This window comes from Theropithecus gelada, chromosome 6 (assembly GCF_003255815.1).
Source record: "Theropithecus gelada isolate Dixy chromosome 6, Tgel_1.0, whole genome shotgun sequence".
In the NCBI taxonomy this organism is placed as follows: domain Eukaryota; kingdom Metazoa; phylum Chordata; class Mammalia; order Primates; family Cercopithecidae; genus Theropithecus; species Theropithecus gelada.
This window is the reverse complement of record NC_037673.1, coordinates 4,168,677-4,182,256: the sequence shown is the minus strand read 5'-3', so window position 1 is coordinate 4,182,256 and position 13,580 is coordinate 4,168,677.

Below are 13,580 nucleotides of genomic sequence, written 5' to 3'. Positions count from 1 at the left end.
GAGAACCCATCTGTATTCACTTTCAGCATTTCTCTATCAAGCAATAGAGAATTAATAAGTGTTACAAGCACTGGCATGCCATAGCCCCAAACAAGGGTTTGCCAGTGTTGCACAAAGTGGCTTTGCACAGCACAAGGTAGCAGCCTTAGTGTCTGCACTGCCCCAGAATGAGTGTGAGACTCTGGAGTGAGATAGGCCTTCTAGAAAGGTTTCACTTCCATTTTTAGACTCCTCTCTGTCCCACTGCCCTTGGATTTCCAGCCATATCTCCTTAGAAGTCCAAATCTCTGAAGCAATAACAGTGACCTGGTTTTTGTGTAGCCAGCAAGCTCCACAAAGACAGGGCCAACTTAATTTGTGTCCTGGTCCACACGGGACTGGCTTTTCTTAGCTTGCTGCTGTCCCTTCATCTTTGTGTGGCCAGTGATACGTGCTGAGGACAAGGAAGGGTTTAATGCAAATTTGTTAAAGGCAAGAGAGGGGATTAAGAAGGCCGCTTTCCCACCTCAATATCAATTCCAATAGAAAGATTACAAATTTTTCTCAATTTGTCCATCTGTATTTTTTTTTAATTTTAGTGTTTAGTGTACAGATATCATCTTCAACCACTGTGGATATATGTTTCTTACTTAATTGCTCAGGGTCCTTTTTGAAATCTAGTGAGAACATGCTCTCAGACCTTATCTCTTGCGAAAAGTTTAGCATAAAACAATCAGTACAGCTTTTGTTAGAGAAGATTAAGAAACCTTTCAGGCTTTAGACTAACACATGCCACAATCTAGGTGCCCGTTTGCTTCACAATGCCAGTTTTCTGTCTAAATCTTGTCTTTCCCAGTATTTTGAGCTCTGACACTGGACTGAATCTTCTAGTTCTTAATTTTTAGACCTTGTGCTTGACAAGGATTTCTGAAACACACTCTCTACCTGGGACCTGCACAATGGACTGCACAGTTACACTTTCCTCTAGAGGAGGATAATGGAAAAGATCTGGTATCAATAGGTTCATCTGTGTAGATCCTGAGTTCACCTCTGGCTAAAAATCTGCCTCTGCCTAGGTCCTGACTTGGTCTCTGTCTGAATTCCAGCTTTGGGGGCAGATTTGGTTAAGTTGCAGGAGAACCTCACTTGCTGCAGATGGGGAATCACCTTGCCCCTGTTGTCTCCTTGTACATGGTGTGACTAAAAGTGTGGCTATTTTACACAACTCTGCAAGACCTCCCAAGGCTCTGACTTTTGCACAGAGTGGCAGCCTTAGTGTCTGCACTGACCCCAGAATGAATGTGAGAATCTGGAGTGAGGTAGGCCTTCTAGAAAGGTTTCACTTCTATTTTTAGACTCCTCTCTGTCCCACTGCCCTTGGATTTCCAGCCGTATCGCCTTAGAAGTTCAAATCTCTGTAGCAAGAACAAAATTCAGGACTGCTCTGCCAGGGTGCCTTCGTCTTCTAACTCTTTCTTTCTTTTAAATCTGTCACCATCCTAATGTCACACGGCCTTACTATATTAGAAGCAAGACTGAAACACACGACTGTGATGTGCGCCTACATCTGCTCTTCCTAATCTCCTCTCAATACCACACTACCTTGCTCTGGGCTTTAGCAAGCTGAGCTACAATGAGTTTCCTTACCTTGTAGCTTCCAATGAGTTTAATGGGAGAATAACTAAAAGAGATTTGGAAGGAAATAGAGAGTGAGGTTGGTAGATTCTTCTTTGTGGTGTTTAGGTGGCGAGATGTGTCTCTGATGTGCAGACAACTGATCTGGAGACTTGGCCCCCTACACACACCCCTGTACCTGAATTCTAGAAGCTGCCTCCTGCTCAGGGTTCTTCAGGCCCCACAGGTGGCACTGGGTCTGGCTGTTATTAGCCTCAGGTGCTGCACCATCTCTGCAATTCTCTGAAATATACTCACTGTATTAGAAATAACCCTTTAGTAAAGTTTTCCCAAATCTCATTTTGAAGGTACCTTCAGTTTCATGCTGGGACTCTGAGTGATACAGTGGCCTTTGAGGTTGGGCTGAGCTAATTGTCCCAATGTTTTATTCTAGTGTTTGGTCTCAGCTAGATATTGATCTCACCTAGACTTTGAGTGAACAGTATGCTTACTTTAGTTTAACCTGAAGTTTATTCATTTGCTTAAAATATTGTTTGACCTCATTTTATGTTCCAGGCCCTCATGAGTCAAACAGACCCAGATCCTGCTTTCGTGGGTCTTATGTTCTAGTGGAGTAAACAAACAAAACAGGGAACAAACAACAATATAAATGTAGCCTTTCTTTAGTATCCATGGGAGATTGGATGCAGGGCCCCCTACAAATAACAAAATCCACTGACGCTCAGGTATGTTGTAAAAGATTTTGTAGTATTTGAATATAACCTATGCACATCCTCCTTATACTTCATGTCATATCTAGATTAGTTATAATACCTAATACAATGCCTGCACATCATATCTTTTACATGGATTTGGTGTAGTATTCACGGTTGGCTGTTTGAAAGTTTGTGAATGTTTTTGTTCCAATAGTTTTGATCCACTGTTGATTGAGTCCACAGATGGGGAATCCATAGCTATATAGGGCCAACTGTATACATCACAGAGTGAAAAGTGCTTTGATGAGTATAAGACAGTTTTCAAAAGACAGGTGACTGCCAATGTGAGACAGTTACTGTTTTAGGAAGGGTGGTCAGGACACAGTTCTCTGATGAGATGACGTTGGTATATTACCTGGAGGAAATGAGAAATGAGCCTTGTTTATACGTGAAGGAAGAGATGCCTTGACAGAGGATGCAGCAAATGCAAAGATCCAAAGGTGAGAGCTGACTCAGCAGGAGGAGAGAGGAGGAGAATAGGAGGAGAGTGAGAAAGAGGAAAGTGAGAGATGAGGTGGCCAGCAGAGAGGGGAGTGGGGCTGCCATGTGCAAAAGCATGTCAGAGGACATGAGAGGAAGCAGAGGGACCATTTGGATACTATTGGCAGTCGTAGGCCAGTGTAGTTGTGCCATCAGCTGGGTAGATGTTCACTGAACCACTTCCTTTTCCAAACTCAACTCAATCTCATTTCCCAGCTACTTTGCTTCTATGACTGGTGGACAAGTGCTCACCAAAGGAGGTGAATGTGAATGTCATTTCTGGCCCAAAGCAGTTAGGAGAGGAGTTTTTCTCTGGTTGGTCTCTCTCATCTCCTGCGTCAATGTTGAGGCCTAGAGCCTCAACCCTTTGAAGCTGTCTCAGGCTCTTCCAAAGTGGATTCTAACAAGACAGTCAAGACAGTGTGGAGGAGAACGTCCCTCCATTCATCTTCACCAGCATTAATCCTGATGACTGGTGACATGGGACAAATACCTTCTCTACAGTCAGCTAGTAATATGTGAGGTGTGTTTGTTATAGGATCTAGCATTACTTACCCTGACTAATACTTCTACCTAAAAGTGGAATGCTAATGAAATAAAACCTAAGACTTAGAAACTTGACTTCATAGTTGTGTAGTAGACACTGACTAAGGACATATCTGAACTGAAAAGATGTTGATTCATATCATGCAAAACAGCAAATCATGGGCTGTAGCAGCATCTCTAGGGAAAGTGCTGGAAATCAAAGTGTTAGTGTGATAAGTGACCAGATTGCCAAGGCAAATAGAATAAAATATATGAGTTCTTAATGAATTGGAAAATCTAAGTCTTCATGGGTGGAAAATGGTTGAAAAAGCCTGTAAGAAACCAGGGTGCTTTAAAGGCCAGCTATGAATTGGAGACCAGATTTTAAATATGCCTCCTCCTCAAACCATATAGTATTTATTTATTTATTTATTTTTTGAGATGCAGTTTCACTCTTGTTGCCCAGGCTGGAGTGCATTGGCGCAATCTCGGCTCACTGCAAACTCCATCTCCCGGATTCTTCTGCCTCAGCCTCCCAAGTAGCTGGGATTACAGGCATGCACCACCATACCCAGCTAGTTTTTGTATTTTTAGTAGCGACAGGATTTCACCATGTTGGCCAGGCTGGTCTCAAACTCCTGACCTCAAGTGAGCCACCCATCTCAGTCTCCCAAAGTGCTGGGATTACAGGCATGAGCCACCGTGCCGTGCCCAAACCATATAGTCTTAAGGGATGGCCATTAAGTTGAGACAGAAGCATGAGTGTGAAGAAACAAAATGATGAAACAGGTTTGGGAACTTCATCAAGGAAAAAATGTTAGAAATAGTTGCAGAAACACAGACATGACTAGAAGTTAGTAACCAGCAGCACACTCCATTAGGAGAAGCCTCATACGTTGTGAGGACTGAATTCCAATCCTACAACAGAAAGTGAGCTTCCTGTGCCTGTGCTCCAATTCTATTATTTTTCTCCCTTTATACTTCTCCCAATCTCTTTTTCCCTACAAACTATTGGGGTGCCTTTTTTAAATGGAAAGAATGGAAAGGACTTTTAATTCTTTACATTGTTTTTATTAAACTCCAAGTAGAATTTTTCAGAATTCCAGATTAAACATGTGCATAAGAACTTCAAGTTTTTAATTAGAGAGAGGTTTGGTATAATTATTGAGATATATTTTGTCATAATGGTGTTATAAGTACAAACACACCTTCCTCCCATTTCTCCTATAACACCTCATACCTATTCTTTCTCATCGTCATTGTACCTATTTGGAAGACAAATGGAGAGAGTAACACTTGCTTTATAATTCTATAGAGATTAGGTGAAACACTGATGTTAAAGCACCTAACAGCACCCAAAAGATAGTCATTTCACCTTCCCTTGCTTCTTTATTTATCAGTGAAAACTGCATTGAGGTATACTCTACGTATAATAAACTTCACATTCTCACAGTATACAATTTCATGAGATTTGGTATATGTAGACCTCTGTGAACTGTCATCACAGTGAAGAATCTGAACACAATCCTCATCCACAAAATAATTTCTCACGCCCTTTTCTAATCCTGCCCTCTCCCTTGTTGACCCATACCCATCTCTAGACCCCAGGAAACTATTGATGTTCTGTCACTTTAGATCCATTTGTTTTCCTATAATTTATTATTATTAGAGTTGGAATCATGCAGTATTTATACTTGTTTCTCTAACTTCTTTCTCTCAGATTTTTGTTGAATTTCTTTCATGTTTTAATACGTATCGGTGATACATTATTTGGTTTAATGCTGATTAGTAATTCATTGTGTGTATGCATGGGGTTTGTGTATCTAGTCATCTGCGACGTAAGGGTTCAAATTGTTTCTGGCTTTTGGTTATTACAATTAAAACAGCCGTGAACATTCACATAGTGGTCATCGTGTAGACATGCTTTTTATTTCCCCCTTTTCTCTCTCTTTTCTAGGAACGAAAGTGCTTGCTGTCTTTAAAGTGTATGGTCGATTTTCTAGCAAACTGCCAAACTGCTTTCTAAAGCCAATTTACATTTTACGTTCCATCAGCAGTGTGTGAGAGTTCCTGTCCTTCATATATCCACCAAAAGTTGCTATGGTTAGGGTTTTTAATTTAAGCTATTCTAATGTGTGTGTAATCGTTCCTGATATGGTTTGGATCTGTGTCTCCACCAAATATCATGTCAAATTATAATCCCTAGTTTATTAGTCAGATTTCTCTAAAGGGACAGAACTAACTGGATATATATATGTATCCATTGGGTGGTGATCCCCTGTCATCACCCAGTGGATCCATGAACAAAGGTCCATGGTGGCAGGGATGGAGGATACACAGCCTTCTGGAGAAGTTTGCCCCATAGCACACATAGCCTTCTGAAAAACTTTGCTCCAATCCTGAAAGTATTGTCACTTAGTTGGCCTTGGAATTGTGACTTCAAAAGACCATTCCACTGTTCTATCCAGCTGCTTCAGGATGATGGGGAAAATGGTAAAACCAGTGAATTCCATGAGCATGAGCCCACTGCCTCACTTCTTTAGCTGCAAAGTGAGTGCCTTGGTCAGAGACAATGCTGTGTGGAATACCATGACAGTGGATAAGGCATTCTGTAAGTCCACGGATGGTAGTCTTGGCAGAAGGACTGCATGCAGAATAGGCAAACCCATATAGGGATTAAGTGTCTACTCCAGTGAGGACAAACCTCTGCCCTTTCCATGATGGAAGAAGTCCAATATAATTAACCTGTTACCAGGTAGCTGGCTTATCACTCCAAGGAATGGTGCCATATTGAGGGCTCAGTGTTGGTCTCTGCTTCTGGCAAATTGGGCACTCAGCAGTGGCTGTAGCCAGGTAAGCCTTGGTGAACAGAAGTACATGTTATGGAGCCCATGCATGACCTTCATCCCTGCCACCATGGCCCTTTATTCATGGGCCCAATGGGCGATGACAGAGGTGGCGGGGGAAATCAGCCGAGTGGTGTCCACAGAATAGGTCATCCTATCCACTTGATTATTAAAATCCTCCTCTGTTGAGGTCTTCCATTGGTGAGCACTCACATGTGATACAAATATTGTCACAGATTTTGAACACTCAGAGAGATCCATCCACATACCTCTTCCCCAAATTTCTTTGTTACCAATTTTCCAATCATGCATCTTTTAAGTTCCTCATCATCCAGCCAAGTCATTGGCTAAAGCCCATGAATCAGTACATAATCACACATCTGGCCATTTCTCCTTCCATGCAAAATGAGCATCCAGGTGCATTGCTCGAAGTTATGTCCACTGGGAAGATTTCCCTTGACTGCTGTCCTTCATGGATGTCCTGGAAATGGGCTGTAGTGCTGCAGCTGTCCACTTTCAGGTGGTGCCTGCAGAACCATCTGTGACTTCTGTCAGCTGATCATAGTGAACTCTCCATGAGGCCACTGGTACAGGCCATGGGTGAGAAGGCAGGATGGCAGGAGCAGAGACTATGGGCATTTGAGCCACTTCCTCATGTAACTTACTTGTGCCTTCAGGACATGCTCGAGCCCGATCACGTGTATACCACTTCCATTTAATGATGGAATGCTGCTGTGCATGACCCACTTTATGGCTAGATGGGTCAGAAAGCACCCAGTTCATGATGAGTGGTTCAGGTCACATGATGACTTGATGCCCCATAGTCAAAAGTTCAGTTTCCACCAAAGCCCAGTATCAGGCCAAGAACTATCTCTCAAAAGGGGAATAGTTATCTGCAGAAGATAGCAGGGCCTTGCTCTGAAATCCTAGAGGCACCCACTGTGCTTCATCTGTGGGAGCCTGCCAAAGGCTCCTAACAGCGTCCCTATCTGCCACTGACACCTCAAACACCATTGGATCTCCTGGGTCATATGACCCAAGTGGCAGAGCAGCTTGCACAGCAGCCTGGACCCGTTGCAGAGCCTTCTCCTATTCTGGGCCCACTCAAAACTGGCAGCCTTTTGGGTCATTCAAATAATGGGGTGGAGTAACTCACAAAAATGATGATTGTGTTGCCTCCAAAATCCAAATAGGACTACTAGGTATTGTGCCTCTTTCTTGGTTGTAGGAGGAGCCAAATGCAGTAGCTTATCCTTCACTTTAGAAGAAATATCTTGACTGGCCCCATACCACTCAACCCCTGGAAATTTTACTGAGGTAGAAGGACAGTGAATTTTCATCAGATTTATTTCCCATACCTTGGCATGCAAATGTCTTGCCAATAAGTCCAGTGTGTTTGCTATTTCTTGCTCACTGGATCCAATCAGCATAATGCTATCAATGTAATGGACCAGTGTGATATTTTACAGAAGCAAACAGTGATCAAGGTCCCTCCAAATAAGATTGTGACACAAAGCCAGAGAGTTTATACACTACTGAGGTAGGACAGTAAAGGTGTATTGCTGGTCTTGCCAGCTCAAGGCAAATTGCTTCTGGTGGGCCTTATGGACAGGAATGGAGAAAGGCATTTGCCAAGTCAATGGTTGCATACCAGGTACAAGGAGATGTGCTAATTTGCTCAAGAAATAAACCACATCTGGTACAGCAGCTGCAATTGAAGTCACCACTTGGTTAAGCTTACAGTAATCCACTGTCATTCTCCAAGATCCATCTGTCTTCTGCACAGGCCAAATGGAAGAATTGAGCAGGGGATGTGGTGGGAGTAACCACCCCTGGGGCTTTCAAGTCTTTGATGGGTGGTACTAATCTCCTCAGTCCCTCCAGGGATGAATATTGTTTTTAATTTACTATTATTCTAGGTAGAGGCAACTCTAACAGCTTCCATTTGGCCCTTCCTATCATAGTAACCCTCACCCTACCAGTCAGGGAGCCAATGTGGGAGTTCTGCCAGCTGCTAAGTATGTCTATGCCAATTATGCATCTGGACACTGGATAAATGACCACAGGATGAGTCCAGGGACCCGCCGGACCCACTGTAAGTCAAACCTGAGCCAAAACTCCATTAACTACCTGACCTCCAGTAGCCCCTACTTTAACTGGAGGACCACGATGACATTTTGAGTCCCCCGGCATCAACCTCAACTCACAGCCGGTGTCCAGAAGTCCTCTAAATGTCTGATCATTTCCCTTTTCCCAGTGCACAGTTACCCTGGAAAAAGGCCAGAAGTCTCCTTAGGGAAGGGTGGAAGAAAGATTAACAGCATAAATTGTCCATAGAGGCATCCTTCCTCAAGGAGACCCTGCCTCCCCTTCATTAATGGGGTTTTGGGTCAGTAAATTGGCTCAAGTTTGGAAATCGATTGAGGGGCTCAGATTCTTTATTTTTATAATTCAAATTAGTCTTTATTCCATTTGACCTAGAAGTTTTTTTGCATGTATAAATTAAGGAGGAACGCAGTAGGCTTCCTATCAATTTCACTTGTAGGAAGACAGTCATTAATTTGCCAGTGCCAGAGCTCTACATGAGTCAGACTATTCTGATTGCCACTTTGCATCTGTTCTCCATTACAGAAGCTATGTCCACCTTGTGATGTGCCTGCTTCCCCCTGACCTTCTGCCATGATTATAAGTTTCCTGAGGCTTCCACAAAAGCAGGAGCTTCCATGATTCCTGTATAGCCTGTGGAACTGTGAGCCAATTAAACCTCTTTTCTTTATACATTACCCAGTCTCAGGTAGTTCTTTATAGCAGTGCAAGGGCAAACTAATACAGCACCTTGTTGTGGTTTTCATTGGTGTTATCATAGTGACTAATGACATTGAGTATTTTTTTATATGTCTACTTCCTACCCATATATCTTCTTTGGTGAAATGTTAAAATCATTTAGCCATTTTCAGTTGGGTTGCCAATTATTTTAATGTTGACTTTTGAGAGTTCTTGACATGTTATAGGTAGACATTCTTTAGTAGATACACAATTTGCAAATAGTATGTTCAAGTGTGTGTCATGATTTTTCATCCTTTTAAGAGCAGACACTTTAAATTTTTATGAAGTCCTATCTACCAATGTGCTTTTTTATAGATTATGTTTTTGGTGTTATACTTACAACACCAAGAAATTCTTGCCAAACCCAAGGTCATAGAGCTTCTGAGCTGTGATTTCTTCTGAACATTTTAGGGTTTTAGATTTTTACATTTAAGTCTATGATCACTTTGGAGTTAGTTTTTGTTATTGGTGCAAGGTGTGGATTGAATTTCTTTCTGTGTGTGAGAGAGCAGATGGATAGTTAATCATTCTAGCATGTATTGAAATTGCTATCTTTCCTCCATTGAATTACTTTGGCCCCTCGATTAAACATATATATTTTAGAACTTTTTATGAATTTCTTATTCTGTTCCATTGATCTTCTTACCTAGTAATTTTAAGTTAATATCACATTTTGAATGTTATGCATTTATAATAAATTTTGAATTTAGGCATTCCTATGATTCAATTTTTTTCACTGCCACTCTAAGTCTTTGATATTTTCATAGAAATTTTAGAATCAGTGTAGTAATCTCTATAGAAAATAATGCAAAGATTTTATTGAATAGATAGATCCACTTGAGGAAAATTTACAACTTAGCAATATAATGTGTCTCAATTTTTCTAAGTCTTCTGTAATTCCTGCCAAGTATGCTTTGCAGTTTTTGGTGTACAGATCTTGCACATATATCCATAAATAAGTCATGTATAATGATTATATTGTGTACGGTATTGCTAATTAAGTTTATGATTATTCATTGCTAGTATAAAATATGGAATTATTGTATATGTGCACTGTGTTCTGTAACTCTGTTGAACTCAATTGTTAATTTTAGTAGGATTTTTTGTAGATTTCATAGATTTTTTACATGAATTAACATAGTGTCTGTAAATAAAACCATGATATGTCTAGGTTTGAATCTCTTTGAGTTCATCCTAATGGAGTTTGTTGAGAATCTTATATATGTAGATAAAAGTCATCAAATTTTCTATCAGATTTCAAAGTTTTTACACCTGGTGTGTTCAAACATTCTGTCTATCCTCATCTCTCCCATCTGTCTCTGGCATGCTCATTCATATTTTGCTATGTTTAGTGGTGTCCCACAGGATGCTGGATTGTGTAGCCACTGAAATCTTTGCTTGGTTAGCTTAGTTGTCAACCAATGCTTAGTAATGCCATGCTTAATGCTTAATGCCATGAGCTAGTAAGTCTTCCATGCTCTGCCATGGACTCCATGTGTGTAGACTGGGGCACATCCTCATCTCACAGATATTTTACAAGTCTGGTGTATTTATTGCTGTTACAGGGTGTAAAAGTCAACTGAAGATGACTGGGCCATCTCAGGTCTTTCATACAGCTTTGAGCATTTATACAGCTTTGTACATGTATATGGCCTTTTAGGGTCCAAAAAAATACGTTGGAACTTTTCAAAGACCCTATTAAAATCACATGACCCAGTTTGATCTTCCTGGATGGGCAGTCTCAGGTAACTGCAGTGTTAAAAACAATGGCAGTTGATTGTTTTTGGAAATGCTTTGGGATAGGACTTTTTTCTTGGAATTCAGAGCCAGGTGACACATAAACATCCTGCAAATGGAGTTTTTCAGGAATTTGCACAATAGGTTAAGTTCTGAAAATTTTCTGGATTTGGCAATTTTTGAAGAGCTATAGTCTTCCCCCACTAACTAGTGTGAGGTTATTGGGGTTTTTGTTGTTTGTTTTTTTAATTTTGTTTTGTTTTTACTTATTTGAGATGGGGTTTAGCTCTGGTCACCCCGGCATGATCTCGGCTCACTGCAGCCTCTACTTCCCAGGTTCAAGTGAGTCTCCTGACTCAGCCTCCCGAGTAGCTGGGATTACAGACATGCACCACTACATCCGGCTAGGTTTTGTGTTTTTTGTTTTAGTAGAGATGGAGTTTCACCATGTTGGCCAGGTAAGGATATCACAGAGTTAGGAAGTAGATGGGAATACACTGAGTTAAAACATCACAAACCCTATCATGTTAGTCATTAGTTGTTCCTCAGTAAATGTTCTTTGGATAGTTGTGTTAATTTCTGGAGTTCTGAAAAAGTCGATTTGACAATTCTGTCAGTATTTTCATTGCTTTTATAAAATAGCTTTTACGGATTTTCTTACTGCATCTTTTTATTAGTTCTGTTCTTTCTTGTTCTTTAATAGAATCTGTTTCTATGTTTTAGAATAATAGGTACAATAAAATATATCTGCAATAAAAATAATGATGAAAATTTTCATTTGTTCTAATTTTTCCAGAGTTGGTTTTCCTTTGCCTCAGTTTTCCCTAATAGAGCATATATTGAGGAAAAAATGAATACTGAGAAATATTCTGGGAATTTTTGCTTGTTGTCTCAAAATGTATTGGTTTTACTTTTCTAAATGGTCCTGAGTATTAACATAGTAACACTCATTAAAGGTAAGATTAAACCACTGACTGTTTTTTATACTCATTTATAAAATCTTATGATAACACAATCTTAAAAAGGTATGCAATTTTAGGCATACTTTCATGTTTACAGGAGTTTTTGCCTCACTGTCAAAACATGGTAACCTTAGGATAAACTAATTATTAGATTCAAATGCATTCTGAGATCTGAGTTTTGTTATTGTATTAGAAAATATTATTGTTCTGCCACGGTAGTAATTACTGATGGCTAAATTATTACATCCCCACACTCTCACTGATCTTAACAATATTTATTAACAATTTATATAGTTATTATTTATAACAATTTGTAAATGGACTGTTTCTCTTACTTTACATTATTACTTATCTTTTTAATTAAGTCTAATTAACTTTTCATCAGATGTGTATTTGTTCCTTAATCCTACAGAGAAAATATCTGGGTTTTTTTCCTATTTTGTACCTGTACTTTCAAATTCCGGGAATCTAACGTATACCTATATACATTAAAATATAGGCATTTTAAAAAGATAATTTACATGCATTCATCAGAAAGCAATGTAATTGGATAGCATCCCGAAGTGTATGCTAATCATTAAAAATATCTTAGTTTGTGTGTGTCTTAAATCTGAATTTAAAATATGCTTTATTGCCCCAAACTCTCCTCCTTCTTCTTTCCTCCCTCTCCATCCCTCTATTTCTTTCTCCTTCCCTTTTTTCCTCTTTCTCTTTGGTAAAAAAAGGAGATGCACTCTCCATGGGAGGAATCCACTTTCACATTCTATTTACCTGTTGACTAATTTGCATTGTTAGGACTACAAAGATATGATGAACGTTGCTGTCTTCCAGTTCTGAACCTCCGCTCGAGATAACAGCAGGAGCCTCAGCTGATACTTTATTCAATAGGATCTGTTTATAACTTCAGCAGAGGCTGTGTTTTCATTTTAAGATGGCTGAAATCTAATTTATTTGGAAGAATTAGGATACACTTTCCCCTTAGAACTGTCAGGCCACACATGGAATAAAATACAGCTTGACAGCAGTTTCTAGGGTACCAGGATGAGGCATAAAAGCAGCTCTGGCAAGTCGACTGCACTGCCTCCATTTTCAAAGAGTGTTTCAGAAGTTTATCAATTTGTTTCTAGTTAGGTGGTACATAGATGTCAGTATGCGCCTTTGAACAGCCTTCAGGGCTAGAATGCTGCTTTTTAATGAATAATATGAGTATAAGAAAATAAAACTCATCTCTAAAAGAGGACTTGGGGGCCCCTGTTAGGAGGAGGATGGTGAAACCAGTTTCGAAAGGACTTTCAGGTACCTGATAGGTTCATCGTTATAGCAACCAATGGTAAAGTTTGACGATAATTAAACAAAGAGCAGTTTTCTGTCATTGGCAATTTTCTTTCAGTTGACTGGGAAAAGCACACATTCTTACCTGGGGTAACACATTATAAAAAGAAAAACACTTAGAAATGTGAAATGATCAGTACTTTCCAAAGTGTTTTTCTGAAGGATGAAAAGACAAGAAAAGTGGCAACTTGTATTGGGAAAATACTTGAGTGTCACTGAAGGAGTGCTCTTTGGTTTGTTTTCTTTATTTTTGCTTTGTTTTATTTGTCTGTTTTTAACTTGGAGAAGATAACAGACAACAGTATAGCTCCTTTAGTTACAATACACATTGCATTATGCTTTTTTTTTTTTTTAACCTCACTTGTAAATCTAGGATAAGACTGAAATTGTAGAAATACCATCAAAATGAAGAAAGAAAACCAAAGATGGGAAACAGAGGAGAGGTATAAGGAATAAACAGAAACAGCCATTGCAAGATTAAAAATATATGCTTAAGAAATATT